The sequence below is a fragment of the Lepidochelys kempii genome, chromosome 1, assembly GCF_965140265.1.
Source record: "Lepidochelys kempii isolate rLepKem1 chromosome 1, rLepKem1.hap2, whole genome shotgun sequence".
NCBI lineage: Eukaryota > Metazoa > Chordata > Testudines > Cheloniidae > Lepidochelys > Lepidochelys kempii.
The window spans coordinates 128,487,529-128,506,455 of NC_133256.1; the positions used below are offsets into that span (position 1 = coordinate 128,487,529).

General features: G+C 42.2%; 1 protein-coding gene across 5 annotated transcripts in view; it reads right to left on the reverse strand.

Moving 5' to 3' along the window:
- The window catches only part of NLGN4X (neuroligin 4 X-linked), a 252,399-nt gene that overhangs the window by 204,462 nt on the left and 29,010 nt on the right, over nt 1-18,927 (reverse strand). The window contains exon 2 of one of the 5 annotated variants that reach the window (XM_073354263.1): nt 3,125-3,209. The exons of the other annotated variants lie outside the window; for them this stretch is intronic. The gene's annotated coding sequence lies outside the window, so the exon portion shown is untranslated. The remainder of the gene's footprint in view (nt 1-3,124; nt 3,210-18,927) is intronic. 5 annotated transcript variants of the gene reach the window in all.

The window sequence follows — 18,927 nt, forward strand, 5'->3', positions numbered from 1 at the left end:
CCACGTCCTTCCCTGATTGCTACACATACAAGGTAATTCCCTAGCACTGTCTAGAGCATTTCCTTCTTCTACCCCTTTCACTTGCTTGAGGTTGGGTTAACTGAACATATATGAAACTGGACTGCAGGTACCAGGAAGAAAGGGGGCCAAAGTAAGGATGGAGTCATGGTTTTAATTCTGAATTTTGAAGGAGTTTGGGGTGTATTGCAGTCAGACACAACACATTAAAGGGTGAGATTTTCAAAGGTGCAAATGGCTATGAGGCACCCAACTCCCCACTGACCTTCAATGGAAGTTAGCCACCTGCCATTGAAGAGCTCCCCTGAGCTTTACTGTTTCCGTGTAATTTGTTCCTTCCGCTTGCCCCCAACCTCCCGCCTAACTTTGGTTTTATGCATATTTATTAAACAAGACCAACTAAGGTGAAGATATTACAAAATCAAAGACTGGTCTCACACAAGTCTTTTTCAAAACACTTTCAAGCAGTGCTTAAAGATATTTTGAGATGCACCTTAGTACCCATACATATGCTCAATGCTTCCTTGAGACACTATTACGGGTAGTTTCAACAGAAGACCACCTAAAATTGTTATGAGGTGCTGGGCCCAATTCTACCCACAAATAAATTCACTGGGAGTTTTGTCTTTGACTCCAGTATAGTATCCATTATAGCTCTCATTTGGATTTATTTCACAGAAATTGTGTGTGTTCTTTGAAGATGTCAGCAACAGAATTTTAGTTTTAGTAACCGATATGAGATCAACTATGATCAGGATCAGTGTGAATTCTAAATTATTATGTGGGCTCATTTTCAAACAGTGCTTTTTATTCAATTACATTAAATTACAACAAATTGAAATGAATGTGGTTCAGTGATGCAAAGTCACAGGAGTTTTCAGAGCTGTTATTTTCTTCATCTGATTTTTGCACTTCACATAATGGTACCCTTGGATTTCATAACCAAACTGTCATACTATGAGTTATTAGTTATTCACAACTTTATCATCATGCCCGAGATATTATTATTCCTTCTTCTTGAGTTTAAGACACAGTGATAATATGAAATTGAAATTTCATTGCACTGCAGCCAAGGAAATGATTACTACAAAAGGCACATCTGCCTACAGCTCACAAAGCACAAATGTGCAAAGGAAGATCTATGGACCACAGTAACTGTACTCTGGTCATTTATGAATATTTTTTCTATTAACAGGAGTGTCAGAGTCATTTAAGAGAAAAGGGATGGCTGGCTTAATCTAACATTTTATTATTGATTTATTTAACTCTATGTTATATGTAGCATCCCTGTGGTAGCAATATGAAATATAGGGGAAACACCAATAATAGGTCTTTGTGGGATATCAAAGAATACCTATCTCTTATATTGGTCTTTTCATCAGTAGATCTCAAAGTGTTTTACAAAGGTCACCCTACTTTACAGATAGGGAAACCGACAAAGGGATGGGAAGTGACTTTCCCAAAATCACCTAGCAGGCCTGTGGCAAAGCAAGGAATAGACCCCCAGGTCTCCTGAGTCCCAGTCCAGACACGAGGCCATTGGCACTTGATCACTTTATAAGATAAACATGTATAAAATATGCCTGCTAATAGTAAAAGAAAACAGCAGACAATGTTGCTTTCTGGTTACCAAAGTACTATTATAAGGGAAATGAGCGCATCACTTTTGAAATCAGGGGAGGAGGGATGTTGTCTGGGCTTGCTGGAGGAAGGTAGCAGTATTGGAAAGTGTGTGGGGCGGGACGGGGGGGCGTGAGAAGGAGATCAGAAACTGTTGCAAAAGGGTGGGTGATAGTCAGCTGTGTGGTGCTGACTCACCCCTTGGGAATGTAAGGATCCAAAGGCTTTAAAAGGTGCAAGTCCTGGTGGTGGAAGCCCTTTCTCCATACAGTAGGCAAAGCAGCACCCACCTTCCCTCCTCTTGAGGTGCAAATATCAGGTGGGTCAGGACCTGTTATGGGCACTGTGCTAGTTACTCCTTTTTAGTGGGTCTGGGAAGGAAATTTTCTCTCACCACCATATTGGCTTTGGTGGAATGGGGATTTTTGCCTTCCCCACAGCAGGTGTCAGGGAGGACCTATTATGGTGAGGAGGAAGCGGGGTTAGGCTGTATGTCGCAACTTATTTGGTAAGTGTGGGGTGGATGTCCAGTGCAAGTACTCCATAGGGAAATCATCCAGTGAACAGATAAATGACCTGGTAAAGGATTTAAAAAGGAGATGCTGGTTAAAGGAACGGTGGGTGGGGGAGGGGAATGAGGATCCTGTGAATTGTAAGGCAAGGAGCCAACCCCTCTTTCTGATGGCCCACCTTAACCCTCAAAGGAGGGGTGGATGAGTAAGGTCCCAGCCATGGGTTGGCTGGGGAACCTAGGCTGGTGGAAGTCCTGTGTAGTTATTTGAATGAACATGGAGTTGCCTGCACTGTACACTTTTATCTGCTAGGTAGTCCCAGGCATCTAATAATAAAGTTTCAGCTTGATTAACTCTATATCAGGTGTCTGCTGTCCTTCTTTTGGGATAGCCAGACAATCTAGGCTTGCACTTGAATCAAGAAAATCACAAATTGATTCAGATATCTGCTTTGACAAAAGAATAGGCCAGAACTTTCAAACATAACTCCTAAATACATACATCAGCATCTGGAGTGCTCTGCACCTTTGGAAGCTAAGCCACTTTTATTTATTTGCCTCAGTATGGATTTTGGAGTCTAGCGTTTGCAACCAAATTTAAAAATCGTGGGTAAAGACAGTGCAACCTTGAAAACCCAAACTTTGAGTGCTTAATGTTAAAACATATACCATTAAGCATGGCTATTCTAACCACGGAATAATTGGTTATAGTTAGTTTTGTCTGATTTAAACAATAATGCTAAATCCATGCTTGTCACACAAAAACAGCAAAAAGTGTTTAGAACTGATTGCATTCTTTGGCTAATTGTACATCTGTATTGCAAATGCAGTATGCATCTTAGCTGGAAGTCTAAAGTGTAAAGGCCAGAATACCAGAACATCAGCCACAGAGACTTAATCTTCATTTCCTAATATATAGTTGGATAAACTCAAAATTGAATTGTCATGAGCCTCTTGTTAACAGTTAACACTTACCACTGAATCGTGTTTTTGAGAGTGCTTCAGAATCTCTCCGTGGGAGGCAGCATGTCGTCATTTTAGTTGCCACACAATTTTTCTCCTGTTAGACAGACACACGTTGTGCCTTTTATTAATACAAATGGTACTGTCATCTCAAAATACGTCACACTACTTTTTGTTTTTTATCCTTTTAACTTTCCGTAAAGGGCAGGCCTCCACACATACTAGTTTCAATTAGCTAAATTCCTCTCTTCTTTTCCCCAAGAACACTATGAGTCGAAGTTAAGACAGAATAGTCAGTGTGTCACTGCTAAGTTTGGATTTGTTTATTGATTTATTTTTAAAACATCAAGCCATCTTATTACCCATACACACAATAATAATAGCAAAAAAGACTTTGCAAGGTATGCCTGAGGCTACCAGTTTACCACTGATTTGTGTTATAATAATCTTCAGCAACGTATCTGTCCAGATCCGCCACTGACTTAGAAACAGATTTTCAGCTCGTTTCTAAGTTATTTATAACAAACAATAATTTGCAAAATAAATGCAATTGAATTTTAAAAATCTCCACATCACCTGTTTAAAGGCAGGCATTTTGCAATTTCACTTCAAGATACCAAATGGCACAATAATGAGATCTGCTGAATATAACATGTTATTCTTTATATATTAGGTGCTTTGTAGCGATATGTAGCAAATGCTAATATGGCTGCCACCAAATAGAAATCCATTTCCAGTGTTCAGTATTGTGCTTAGAAGCACTGTCACTACTACTTGTACGATCCCTTTCGGAGCTCAAAGACACTGCAAAACATGAACAGGCTACATCAGCTCTCCTCTTGTTGTCACTGAACTAATCGATAAAGACAAGCACTTTGTGTGATAAATAAAACAATAAGGGACGAAGGTGAGGTAACCTTGCATCCTACGAGCTCTCTAATAAAACTGACATAAATAGTGTATTCAAGAAATCAGGTCTAATGCATTAGCCACAGGACGGCCCTTACTAATGCAGTACAAACAATTTTTCAGTGTGACAACAATTATGCTGTGTAAACATATACTGCTTTCAAAGATCACTGCTTCCTACAATCCAACCACATGCCCTTATCATAGGGAGCAGACACGACTTTCAGGTGGCTGATGAAGAAACGGACGATCATCCATGCACAATATAGATTTCTAAAGGGTATTAGAAAAATGTACAGTAACTCCTCACTTAACATCAACTGTCGTTTCATTGTTATGTCCCTGATCTATTAGAGAACATACTCATTTAAAGTTGTGCAATGTTTCCTTATAACGTTGTTTGGTCGTGGGGACTTGGAACCAGGGTGGGCCAGCAGCCTCCCATCAGATCCCCTCCAATCCCTCCCGCCCCCCAGCAGCCCTGCAGATCAGCAACTCCCCCCTCCCTCTCCATGCCTCCCTCCACAGCAATCAGCTGTTTCACGGGTGTTCAGGAGGCTCTGGGGGGAAAAGGGGGAAGGAGCAAGGATGCGCTGGGTGGATGGGGTGGAGTGGGGGTGAGCCGGGGGCTGAGCACTCCCCAGGCAATTTGGGAAGTCGGCGCCTGTGCAGCCGTGCATGCGCCGTCCGGAGGGAGTGGTGTGCTCTAGCAAGAGAGTGTGGGTTCGTCATCTCATTCAGTTTCCGCAGGGAAGTGTTTGCAGCCACAGCCATGCATCTATTGTGTCTCCTCCCTCCTGCCTCCCTCGGTGCTGCCAATATCCTGGTTGATATCAACACAGTTGCTTTAGAAGAAGCTCAGGAAGTTCATGAGCAGGTCCCCAGACAATCCTCTGATTAGAATTTGTTTAAAACTTATACTGTGTAATGTCTTTCGTCTGGTGAAAAAAATTTCCTTGGAACCTAACTTCCACATTTACATTAATTCTTATGGGGGAATTGAATTTGCTTAACATCAGTTCGCTTAAAGTCACATTTTTCAAGAACATAACAACGTTAAGAGAAGAGTTACTCTGCAACCTATTTGTTGGCTGCTGTCAGTGAAAAACATTTTTTAACAGCTACAATAAGGATGACAGACTTTCACCCACATTCTGGTCCCAGTGAGATCAATGCAAGTTTTGCCATTGTTCTTAAAAGGACCAAGATTTGGTCCATAATTGCTATGTGCTGATTCCACATTGAGTAGCTCTTATTCCCAATGAGTTGTCCCATTGACTTCAGTCAAACGACTCATGTAAATAAGTGCTAGTCAGTGCCAGGGCTGAAGAACTGGTCCTCATTTAAATACAAAGATGGGGAATATCTACAAATACTGATGTTAGATACCACTGGATGGATAATGATGTCTGAATATAATGCACTTATGAAAAAAATATTGGTGCAAAGCATGACTACTTATTAATAAACAACTTGTAAAGTGTCTTCGCTAAACTGTGGAAGTGTCCATCTGGATATTTATTACATAGTTTGAGAGGAAGCCTAACATTACAGTAATTAGTTTATACACACCCTCTGAGGAATCAGGTGCTGAAGATTAAGACAACTTTTATTCCAAGCTATGATAATGTTTCAAATCTCTCCATATGCTAGCATCAGTTTTTTCTGGGGATTTCAATGCTGACGTAGATTCTGACCACTATTCCAACTCTTTAAGAGTAGTAAGTGATTAAACCTAGGATACAAGACATAAGGATATAAGGAATGGCTGGATAGTGAAAACCCACTAGGCCCAACATATCTTCCCCCTTTCAATATTTATTTTAACCTTGAACTTCCCTGTTTAGTCACTGCATATAATTTAACTCACACTATATGCAGTAAGTGTATTTTAAATTCATTCATACTCCTACTTCGATAAGTTTAATACTTTTATTGCTGAGTGAGGTAGTTCTCTTACAATTACCAACCTCACAGTGAACACTTAAATAATGAATCCATTCCCTGTAATTTCCTCACCATTCCTCATTCGGTCCCATATTTTGGAACTTATACACGAGCCAAATGAGTGAACACCAGTCTGTACTGGGATTAACAAAACCTCTATATCCTTTTGTTGTATTAAATACTCTATTATTATAAATTGAAATCATCCTTACTGATATAATCCCTCTTTGGTAAACACATCCTTCCGTGGAAATGATGGTCAATACTGAACAAAATATTCTCAATGAAGTCTAGTGAAACAACAGTATCACTTTTTTAAAAATCAAATTCTTTCTTTCTCTTGAATCCTCACAGTATCTTTAATTTAAAACAAAACAACTCAGAAACCATCTTTAGCCATAAAAACAGATGATGATTTAAAAGATTTTCCTTTAATATTTACTTACCATTTCTTTGATCAGTAGGATGAATAATTATTTAATTTAACACGCACACTCTTATTTTAGTACATTGGCCTTACTTAATATCTGCCTACATTAAAATAAATATTTCACTGACTGGCCAATTCACTTAAAAGACTCAAATCCTTCAGTTTCATTTTTTGTATTATTATTAGATAGGTCTTTGGCATGTGGGCCAACTTTGATATCCCACAATCGATATCAATTTCTTGTGGCTGTAATCAGCAGACAAGACTGTCGAAATCTGCAGATAGGTAAGCAAAGCTGGCATACAAAGATAAATTCACAACCTGGTGCATTACAATGCAATGAATAAATAGCAATGTTTCAGATGCAACACAGAGTAAGTAATGTCTAATATTCCTGGGCTAAGGAGCTCCACCAGATGTAACAATTCAATAGCTGAGTGGTTTCCCCTTTCATGAGTTAGTTTTCCACTCCACAAGCTATTTTACTCCTGTGCCAATAATTACATATCTCTGTCAATTATATTTGATGCGGAACTTTGAAATAATTCTCATTTTTAAAAAATCCAACATATATTGCATTTCCTTTGCTTTAAAGCCCACTGATACTTTGGATCAGACCTCAAGCAGTTTGTTGTGCAGTCCTTCCACATATAGAACTACCATAGATTTTAATGGTCACTATTTAAAAAAAGGAAGGGGAAAGGTAGAGTATGACTGATATTTCAGGTAAAGTATGACTGAAGTCTGACAGATTACAAATTAGAGGTGGATATGTTAAAAAAAATGATAAGCATGACCTTCTTTTAAGAGATCACAGGACAAGTCCTCTAGACAAATTAAGCTTTTAAGAGTGCCCCCACAGTTAATCCTACAATGTGTTTGTTATGTCTTTTGTTCTTCAAATAAATGCCTAACATAAAGGAATTGAGGTAAATGGAAGGCAAGCAGAGAATAGACAAAGTGTTCAAGGAAGAAATTAGGAGGAAGGTGAATTTGGGGCTCTCAGTGATAGGCTTAAGAGTTCACATTTGAGATGAACATTTGAACATGTGATAAGAATGGGATATGAACAACCAGCAAAGATAGCTTGGGAGGAAGAGGATAGCAAGAAAAAATGTGGAAGACCGAGGATATGATGGAAAGGCTCCATCAAGAGAAGTTTTGAGAGAAAAGAAGTGGAACTCCAAGACCTATGAATTTATGCTATGAACTGGAAGGAGTGGTGAAGAATTGTGGGTATCTCTGACCCGGTGTAAACAGGAAAGGGAGAAAGAAAGAAAAGGGAGACATAATACCAAGGAACCACAGGAGCACAGTGGGGGACTGTAAACAGGTGCTAATCCAGGGTGCCCCCCTCATAGACTGGGATGACACTGCAGGCACCCTGCCTCAGTTTCGTTTTCAGTCCTCAAAAATAATTCACATACACCTAGAGTCTTTTAAAAAAATGTTCCCCTTCTCTTGGGATCTAATTTATTAAATGTCATTCAGATCCCAAAAATGCCCCAGAAGGTCCAGAATAATCAGTTTGCTGATCTTCCGTGCACAATGTAGAGCTTATTTGTTTGAGCAGGCCCTGGCAGAGGGCTGAGGCAGTGATAGGGAGTGGACATCTGGTGGAAAAGTGGCATGTTTTTTTTTAAGCTGTATTGATCACAGCTGATCATGACTGGGGTTCAAGTAATGTGCAACGGGGGAGAGCGGAAGAAGAAGTGCTGCTGCGTTGGCTAATAGTTACTGTATATATCCTCAAAAAGAAAAGGAGTACTTGTGGCACCTTAGAGACTAACCAATTTATTTGAGCATGAGCTTTCGTGAGCTACAGCTCACTTCATCGGATGCATACCGTGGAAACTGCAGCAGACTTTATATATACACAGAGAATATGAAACAATACCTCCTCCCACCCCACTGTCCTGCTGGTAATAGCTTATCTAAAGTGATCATCAGGTGGGCCATTTCCAGCACAAATCCAGGTTTTCTCACCCTCCACCCCCCCCACACAAATTCACTCTCCTGCTGGTGATAGCCCATCCAAAGTGACAACTCTTTACACAATGTGCATGATAATCAAGTTGGGCCATTTCGTGCACAAATCCAGGTTTTCTCACATCCCCCCCACCCCCATACACACACAAACTCACTCTCCTGCTGGTAATAGCTCATCCAAACTGACCACTCTCCAAGTTTAAATCCAAGTTAAACCAGAACATCTGGGGGGGGGGGGGGGGCTAGGAAAAAACAAGAGGACACAGGCTACCTTGCATAATGACTTAGCCACTCCCAGTCTCTATTTAAGCCTAAATTAATAGTATCCAATTTGCAAATGAATTCCAATTCAGCAGTTTCTCGCTGGAGTCTAGATTTGAAGTTTTTTTGTTTTAAGATAGCGACCTTCATGTCTGTGATTGCGTGACCAGAGAGATTGAAGTGTTCTCCGACTGGTTTATGAATGTTATAATTCTTGACATCTGATTTGTGTCCATTTATTCTTTTACGTAGAGACTGTCCAGTTTGACCAATGTACATGGCAGAGGGGCATTGCTGGCACATGATGGCATATATCACATTGGTTGATATGCAGGTGAACGAGCCTCTGATAGTGTGGCTGATGTTATTAGGCCCTGTGATGGTGTCCCCTGAATAGATATGTGGACACAGTTGGCAACGGGCTTTGTTGCAAGGATAAGTTCCTGGGTTAGTGGTTCTGTTGTGTGGTATGTGGTTGTTGGTGAGTATTTGCTTCAGGTTGCGGGGCTGTCTGTAGGCAAGGACTGGCCTGTCTCCCAAGATTTGTGAGAGTGCTGGGTCATCCTTTAGGATAGGTTGTAGATCCTTAATAATACGTTGGAGGGGTTTTAGTTGGGGGCTGAAGGTGACGGCTAGTGGCGTTCTGTTATTTTCTTTGTTAGGCCTGTCCTGTAGTAGGTAACTTCTGGGAACTCTTCTGGCTCTATCAATCTGTTTCTTTACTTCTGCAGGTGGGTATTGTAGTTGTAAGAAAGCTTGACAGAGATCTTGTAGGTGTTTGTCTCTGTCTGAGGGGTTGGAGCAAATGCGGTTGTATCGCAGAGCTTGGCTGTAGACGATGGATCGTGTGGTGTGGTCAGGGTGAAAGCTGGAGGCATGCAGGTAGGAATAGCGGTCAGTAGGTTTCCGGTATAGGGTGGTGTTTATGTGACCATTGTTTATTAGCACTGTAGTGTCCAGGAAGTGGATCTCTTGTGTGGACTGGACCAGGCTGAGGTTGGTGGTGGGATGGAAATTGTTGAAATCATGGTGGAATTCCTCAAGGGCTTCTTTTCCATGGGTCCAGATGATGAAGATGTCATCAATATAGTGCAAGTAGAGTAGGGGCTTTAGGGGACGAGAGCTGAGGAAGCGTTGTTCTAAATCAGCCATAAAAATGTTGGCATACTGTGGGGCCATGCAGGTACCCATAGCAGTGCCGCTGATCTGAAGGTACACATTGTCCCCAAATGTGAAATAATTATGGGTAAGGTGTATATATAAAGTCTGCTGCAGTTTCCACGGTATGCATCCGATGAAGTGAGCTGTAGCTCACGAAAGCTCATGCTCTAATAAATTGGTTAGTCTCTAAGGTGCCACAAGTACTCCTTTTCTTTTTGCGAATACAGACTAACACGGCTGTTACTCTGAAACCTGTATATATCCTGTTCTTGTGTTTTTCCAGTGTATGATAAAGGACATTGCTTAGACAACCTTCGGTGTGGAGTTTGTAGAAGAATGAACAGTAAAACAATATATACAACTATTAATAATCCTTAGCTCTTATACTGCACTTTTCATCTGCAGATCTTAAAGCACTTCACAAAGGAAGTTTACATCACAACATTAAATAATTACTGCATCAGAAACCTCCTTTCCAATAAGAGCATAAGAACGGCCATACTGCATCAGACCAAAGGTCCATCCAGCCCCGAATCCTGTCTACCAATAGTGGCCAATGCCAGGTGCCCCAGGGGGAGTGAACCTAACAGGTAATGTTCAGGTGATCTCTCTCCTGCCATCCATCTCCACCCTCTGACAAACAGGCTACGGACACCATTCCTTACCCATCCTGTCTAATAGCCATTAATGGACTAAACCTCCATGAATTTATCCAGTTCTCTTTTAAACCCTCTCATAGTCCTAGCCTTCACAACCTCCTCAGGCAAGGAGTTCCACAGGTTGACTGTGTGCTGAGTGAAGAAGAACTTCCTTTTATTTGTTTTAAACCTGCTACCCATTAATTTCATTTGGTGGCCCCTAGTTCTTATATTATGGGAACAAGTAAATAACTTTTCCTTATTCACTTTCTTCACACCACTCATGATTTTATATACCTCTATCATATCCCCCCTTAGTCTCCTCTTTTCTAAGATGAAAAGTCCTAGCCTCTTTAATCTCTCCTCATATGGGACCGGTTACAAACCCCTAAACCTTTTCTAATGCCAGTATATCTTTTTTAGATGAGGAGACCACATCTGTACGCAGTATTAAAGATGTGAGCGTACCATAGATTTATATAAGGGCAATAAGATATTCTCCGTCTTATTCTCTATCCCTTTTTTAATGATTCCTAAAATCCTGTTCACTTTTTTGACTGCCGCTGTACCCTGCATGGATGTCTTCAGAGAACTATCCACAATGACTCCAAGATCTCTTTCCTGATTAGTTGTAGCTAAATTAGCCCCCATCATATTGTATGTATAGTTGGGGTTATTTTTTCCAATGTGCTTTACTTTACATTTATCCACATTAAATTTCATTTTCCATTTTGTTGCCCAATCACTTAGTTTTGTGAAATCTTTGTGAAGTTCTTCACGGTCTGCTTTGGTTTTAACTATCTTGAGCAGTTTAGTATCATCTGCAAACTTTGCCACTGTTTACCCCTTTCTCCAGATCATTTATGAATACCTTGAATAGGATTGGTCCTAGGACTGACCCTTAGGGAACACCACTAGTTACCCCTCTCCATTCTGAAAATTTACCATTTATTCCTACCCTTTGTTCCCTGTCTTTTAACCAGTTCCCAATCCATGAAAGAATCTTCCCTCTTATCCCATGACAACTTAATTTATGTAAGAGCCTTTGGTGAGGGACCTTGTCAAAGGCTTTCTGGAAATCTAAGTACACTATGTCCACTGCACTACACAATGCTCCCCCGAACCATCTATCATGTGCTATCTCATGTAGTTTGTCTATTTTAAGGCCTTTGCCCTTCCTATGACTCCAAAAGGGCTCCTCAGATGCCCAAGTTTCCATTCACTCAAATCTAGTTGAATCCTGTGTAAACTCCTTGAGGCAGGGATTGTTTTTGCTATCTCCTGGTACTGCCCCTTGATTATCTTTGGTGCTTAAAAACAATGAATAAATAATAGTAATTAAAATATTCTCCCCAATTTAACATTCATAGGATTTCTTTGTGCTCCTCTAATTATCCTTTTACCTGAATTCTGCTTATTTTATAGATCTCCCAATTCTCCCTGCCAGATTGTTTGTAATTTTAAACAATTTTAGATTATATTTTAAACTGTGTACATCCCTGTTTAACCTCTGTTGTCCATTTACAGTACTTGTTTAGACTTAATCTGCACGAGTTGCCACTGCTGTCTTTTCAACAATTTCTTAAATACAATACTTCCTCTCTCTATGTTCTTTGGACATAAGCAATTTGCAGGTTACATCAACAGTCATATAAAAGGGGGGCTTATAACAGATGCAAGACTGAGCGAGGAAGTCTTAAATCAGTGTTAGCCTGGTAAGAAGTGACTTTGTATTCTTCACTGTTCTCACACCTAATTTTAATGTAGGATTTCAAATCTTAGGGCACTTAGCACTCCTTTTAAGTATGCTTTTATGAAATCAGAAACATTTATTTCCTCCAGGACATCAGATTTCCCTCATTGTGTATCTCAATGATTTGATGAAGTTATAATCACTAGATCATCTGGACCCATGGAAAAGAAGCCCTTGAGGAATTCCACCATGATTTCAACAATTTCCATCCCACCACCAACCTCAGCCTGGTCCAAGAGATCCACTTCCTGGACACTACAGTGCTAATAAACAATGATCACATAAACACCACCCTATACCGGAAACCTACTGACCGCTATTCCTACCTGCATGCCTCCAGCTTTCACCCTGACCACACCACACGATCCATCGTCTACAGCCAAGCTCTGCGATACAACCGCATTTGCTCCAACCCCTCAGACAGAGACAAACACCTACAAGATCTCTGTCAAGCTTTCTTACAACTACAATACCCACCTGCAGAAGTAAAGAAACAGATTGATAGAGCCAGAAGAGTTCCCAGAAGTTACCTACTACAGGACAGGCCTAACAAAGAAAATAACAGAACGCCACTAGCCGTCACCTTCAGCCCCCAACTAAAACCCCTCCAACGCATTATTAAGGATCTACAACCTATCCTAAAGGATGACCCAGCACTCTCACAAATCTTGGGTGACAGGCCAGTCCTTGCCTACAGATAGCCCCGCAACCTGAAGCAAATACTCACCAACAACCACATACCACACAACAGAACCACTAACCCAGGAACTTATCCTTGCAACAAAGCCCGTTGCCAACTGTGTCCACATATCTATTCAGGGGACACCATCACAGGGCCTAATAACATCAGCCACACTATCAGAGGCTCGTTCACCTGCACATCCATCAATGTGATATATGCCATCATGTGCCAGCAATGCCCCTCTGCCATGTACATTGGTCAAACTGGACAGTCTCTACGTAAAAGAATAAATGGACACAAATCAGATGTCAAGAATTATAACATTCATAAACCAGTCGGAGAACACTTCAATCTCTCTGGTCACGCAATCACAGACATGAAGGTCGCTATCTTAAAACAAAAAAACTTCAAATCCAGACTCCAGCGAGAAACTGCTGAATTGGAATTCATTTGCAAATTGGATACTATTAATTTAGGCTTAAATAGAGACTGGGAGTGGCTAAGTCATTATGCAAGGTAGCCTGTGTCCTCTTGTTTTTTCCTAGCCCCCCCCCCCCCCCCCAGATGTTCTGGTTTAACTTGGATTTAAACTTGGAGAGTGGTCAGTTTGGATGAGCTATTACCAGCAGGAGAGTGAGTTTGTGTGTGTATGGGGGTGGGGGGGGGATGTGAGAAAACCTGGATTTGTGCAGAAAATAGCCCAACTTGATTGTCATGCACATTGTGTAAAGAGTTGTCACTTTGGATGGGCTATCACCAGCAGGAGAGTGAATTTGTGGGGGGGGGGGGGGTGGAGGGTGAGAAAACCTGGATTTGTGCTGGAAATGGCCCACCTGATGATCACTTTAGATAAGCTATTACCAGCAGGACAGTGGGGTGGGAGGAGGTATTGGTTCATATTCTCTGTGTATATATAAAGTCTGCTGCAGTTTCCACGGTATGCATCCGATGAAGTGAGCTGTAGCTCACGAAAGCTTATGCTCAAATAAATTGGTTAGTCTCTAAGGTGCCACAAGTACTCCTTTTGTTTTTGTGAATACAGACTAACACGGCTGTTACTCTGAAACCTGTCACTAGATCTTTGATGCTCCTCAAATTCAGTTTACTTAGCATACTGGGTTTATTTCCTAGGATTAGATCAACAATAACCTCTGACTTTGAAGGTTCTATGCAAATGCAATACAAATGCAAATGCAATGAAGACATATGTTCTATCACTATTATTGCATAGTTATCCTAGTCATTATTTGAGAAATAAACTCCCCCATTACTGAAGTCCTGGCTTTCTGACATGCTGTTCTTGACCCAGTCTATCCAACTGCCCTGGAGGTCTCTAGCAATCCCATAGCATCTCCAGAAACAAACCAAACACATTTAAGAAAGGGTTTTCAAAATTGCTCAGTGATGTTGTTAGGGCTTGTCTCCACATGAAAGTTAACCTGAAACAAAGTAAAGTGGAAATTAAAACCAAATTAACTGTTTGTGATTAAACTCCATTTGTTGGGGCTCTTATTCTGAAGTAACTTAATCAATTTCCAAAAGCATATAAACTAATTTGGAATAAGGTACCCTTATTCAGGATAAAAACATCCATACATTGTGCTAATCAGTAATAGCTCTTCCGGAATAACTCTCCATGCAGACAAGCTCCAACTTTGCTTCCATCAGAAACAATGGAAAGCATTCTTATTAACTTCAGTGTCAGCAGTCATGTCAATGCTGAGTTTTATTGAAAATCCAACATTTAGTATCCTTAAATTTTGCCTAGACTGTTCATTGAGTCAGTTACAAGATTTGTAAAAGTTTCCCTGTCAGCGCAGTATCATCCATATTTAACATTAAAACCATCTTAAGTTATTTTGCTGATCTTTTTAATAAAAATCCATATTCTGGTATTTTATATCCCTGTTCATTTCTCTAGATCACTCTCGTCATTCCATTACTTTCACACTTTCCCTTGAAATTCTCTAAACTACAAGTCAGCAAACTTGTTATATGTGTTGTTTACACTCATTCAGAGAATAGTGGTCTAAATCCACAGTTGTGTGTGGCCAGCTTTATGCTGCTCTCCCAACATAAGCAGCATTAAAGTCAGGATTACTGGCCACCAAAAGATGCCCTTAAATTGTTTTGTCTGCCAAAACAGAGTTTTCAGAATGCAGAAGGACAGAGAAAGCAAGAGGCAGGCCTCACAGTTGGAAAGGGAGAAGGGACATAACCCATTGCAACTGGGAAGGCATCAGAGATATGCAAATGGAGAGAGCTTGTGCCATTTCTCATCAATATTGGAAGGTAAAACACAAAGAGCCAGGTATGGTCATCAGCTAACTTGGGAGCAATTATACAGTATCAAGAACGAACACTAAGGAAAGGTAGTGCCTGACTGATGTTCTTAGAAACCAGACTGATTTGACTGGAATTCCTCCCACATCAGATATGACAGTCTGTCACTGTATGTTGTTTCCTGTCTGACAGTGCCATTAAGTCTATCGCTATGAATCTGTTAAGTCTGCCTGGAGAGCTATGACATATGAAACCAACCTATTACATCTCTGTTTGACTCATGCCCCATTTTCAGACAGGAAACAACATGCAGTGCTAACTAAAAGGTCTGCTCATATTCAGGGGAGGAATCCCACTCCTGTGGTCACAGATGATCTCTCCATACCCCTTTGCTACAGCAGTTCATGAACTGCTGGAGAAGAGTGCTATTGGCCTCTAATTGTGAGGCAAACATGCAGCCGAACTAGGGCTGCTTTCTCAGCTGCTGCGATGAGTCAGCACCCAGCCAACAATGAGTCAGTCTTCAGGCATACAGCAGCAGCCTATCACAGAGCGGAACCTGGGTCAGATGACCCCAGACTCAGGTATTTCCACAGCCCCAGTAGTGCTGCAGATCAGTCTGAGCAACAGTGTTACCTGGTCAGGAATTCTGCTGTTGCCTTTCAGTGCACCAAACTCCTCCTCCTCCTCCTCCTCCTCCTGCTCCTGCTGACCCCAGTCCTTGCCCTGCTCTAGCCTCACTCCAGCCTTGTCGCCAACCTGCTCCAGCCTGGTCTCCACCTCCTGATCCCTCCTACACCCTTGGACTCTGACTGGCCAGCTTTGACCTTTGGCACTTATCTGGACTCTGACTTTGGTACTGACTTGGCTCGTCTTTGAACTCTGACTACCCGGCTTTGACCTCTGGCCCACACCTGGTCTCTGGCTATGGTTCTGACTCTGGTTTGTCTGCAGACTCTGATCTCGATTTTGACCCTGGCCTGTCCCTGGATCTTGATTCCAGGAACACTCTTGGCCCAAGACCAACCTTACACCCAGCTGTGATCTGTGCTACAACTGCTAGGCCTGATTATCAGAGGCAGTGCCTGACATTAGGAACAAAGAATGTAGGGCACACTTACATGATGGGAGACTTTATCTTATGAAGCAGTGACTCTGAAAAAGATTTGGGGGTCGTGGTGGATAATCAGCTGAACATGAGCTCCCAGTGTGACACTGTGGCCAAAATGACTCATGAAATTGTAAGGGGACTGTTGCCCCCTTACTAACATTCAGTGGGGGTGTTTTGGTTGGCTAGCTCCGAGTACTAAAAGGGGAAGGGTTGATGGGGAATCAGGACCTTGAGACTTATAGTCCCCAGGAACAATGGGGAGAGGCCAATGCTCCAGGTCAGCCTGAATGACAGGGCGAGCAGGCTAATCAGGGAGTCAGGAGGCCAGGGAGGTCCCGTCTTCCCTGTGAGTTGGATTTGCCTGGGTCAGACAGAGTGGGGCTGAGCTAAGGAGAAAGCAGGGGCCCAAGCTAAGCTGGGGAGCAGAGCTATGCCAGATCCCGAGGGACCAGAAAAGCAGCCCAGAGAAAGCAGACCCTGTCCTGGGAGCAGAGCTGCAGCCCCAAAGCCAGAGGCACAGTCCAGAGAGAGCAGATTTGCCCTGGGAGCAGAGCTGCAGTAACCAGAGCCAGAGGGGCCAGGAAAGCAGCCCAGGAAGTGGGTCAGTGTTGGGAGCAGAGTCACAGAAGCAGCCTGCAGAGCAGACCTGTCCTGGGAGCAGAGCTCCAGCAACCAGAGCCAGAGGGGCCAAGGAAGCAGCCCAGGGAGCTGGAGGCAGAGCAGCAGAGACCGAGTGGTGGAGCTGGGGCTGGAGCAGTCTGGAGCTGGGTGCGGTGAGCAGCTGAGGAGAGCGAGGGGGACCCTGGGCAGTGGGCCCAGCACAGGGAGACGCCTCAGCCAAGAGGCTCTGCAGGCCAGGCTTGGATCATAACCCCGACAGAGTGGGGACGACACTGGGAAGAAGGGTCCTACCACTTAGAGCTTGAGAGCGTGTGGCCACCACCAGAGCAAGTGTCCAACCCACAGCATCCCTGCAGCATGGCCAGGGCCTGAGAAGGAGGCCTGGGACTTACAAGGAATAGACTGGGAATTGCCCGGACATTCCAGAGACACTGTGATGTTCCCTGCCACAGAGCGGGGTGATGTGTTTCCTTTAACCTTTCCCATTTTTCCTTATTCTTTTTAAAATTAATTGTTGATTAAATAACTTGCATTTGCTTTAACTTGTATGTAATGGTCAGTGGGTCAGAGAAGTGCCCAGTGCAGAGAGAGTACCCCGGAGTGGGGACACCCTAGCCCCTGTCCTAGGTGACCACAGCAGGGTTGGGAGTCGAGCCCCCCATACTGCTGGAATACTGTGCCCCATGATGGTGTCCACAATTTAAGAAGGATTTTGATAAACTGGAGAGAGTTCAGAGAAGAGTCATGACAATGATTAAAGGATTAGAAAAAATACTTTATAGTGATAGAATCAACAAATTCCATCTACTTAGTTTAACAAAGAGAATGTTTAGGGGTGACTTGGTTTCAGCCTATAAGTTCCTACAGGGGAACAGATATTTAATAATGGGCTCTTCAGTCTAGTAGAGAAAGATATAACATGATCAAATGGCTGGAATTTGAATCTAGAAAAATTCAGACTGAAAATAAGGTGTACATTTTTAACAGGGGGAGTAATTAATCATTGGAACAACTTACCAAGGGTTGTGATGGATTCTCCATTACTGACAAGTTTTAAATCAAGGTGGGATGTTTTTTCTAAAAGAAATGTTCTCGGAATTATTTTGGGGGAGTTCTATTGCCTGTGTGATACAGGAGATCAGACTAGAGCATCACAATGGTCCCTTCCAGCCTTGGAATCGCTATGAATTTTTACTATGCTTGAGTAATCAGTAGCACAAGGGCGCTGAAAACTACATCCTTATAGAGAGTGGATGAACTGGTGGGAAAGAGTGTAACACACTAAATAAATTCGGGAATCCATTGATACACTTGCCTTCTTGTCCACTTGATCATAGATCCTTGACCAGGCTCAATTGGGTACTCTCTGGCTTGTCCACAGTTACCACAAACTTGGCACCTGATTGGCGTGGTTTCCTCCTCCCCACAGTATGACGATGGGCCAGCGTTGCAGACAATGGTGGAATGGTCCCCAACTTGACATCTGGAAGCAGCTTACAATGCCTAGCCTCTCTTTATACAGAGGCTATCCTCTGGATTCAGAATCTGGACATTGAGTTACAATGTCTGCATATGAGTAGAGATTTCTCCTTCTTTAGTTAAATAGGCATATATATATATATACACACACATCAGCCAACATCACTGGTTTCAGTGGGGAAACCATTTACCACATGGATTTTTGTTCTGACTGCTCATAGTTATTTCAGCCAAACACTAGTCCCATTTCAGATACTTGTGCTAGTATGTTTCTCTTCAGCATGAATTCTTGACTCCAATTGTTTGCTGTATCATTCGGTAGGAATTCCAGCTAAGCAAAATGCTAGCAGTCTTTCGTGGAGGTTAGATATTGCAATATAGTTAGATTAACTAGACTAAATCCTTAGACCATCAGTGGGTGAGAGCTTCCAAGGTGACACACCACCCCTCCAAGTTTGCTGAGTTGGCTTTAGAGCTAGAGCATACCAACAGAGTAGCACAAAGTGGCCGCAATGCAGAGGATCTATCTCTTAGTCTCAGTTATATCATCA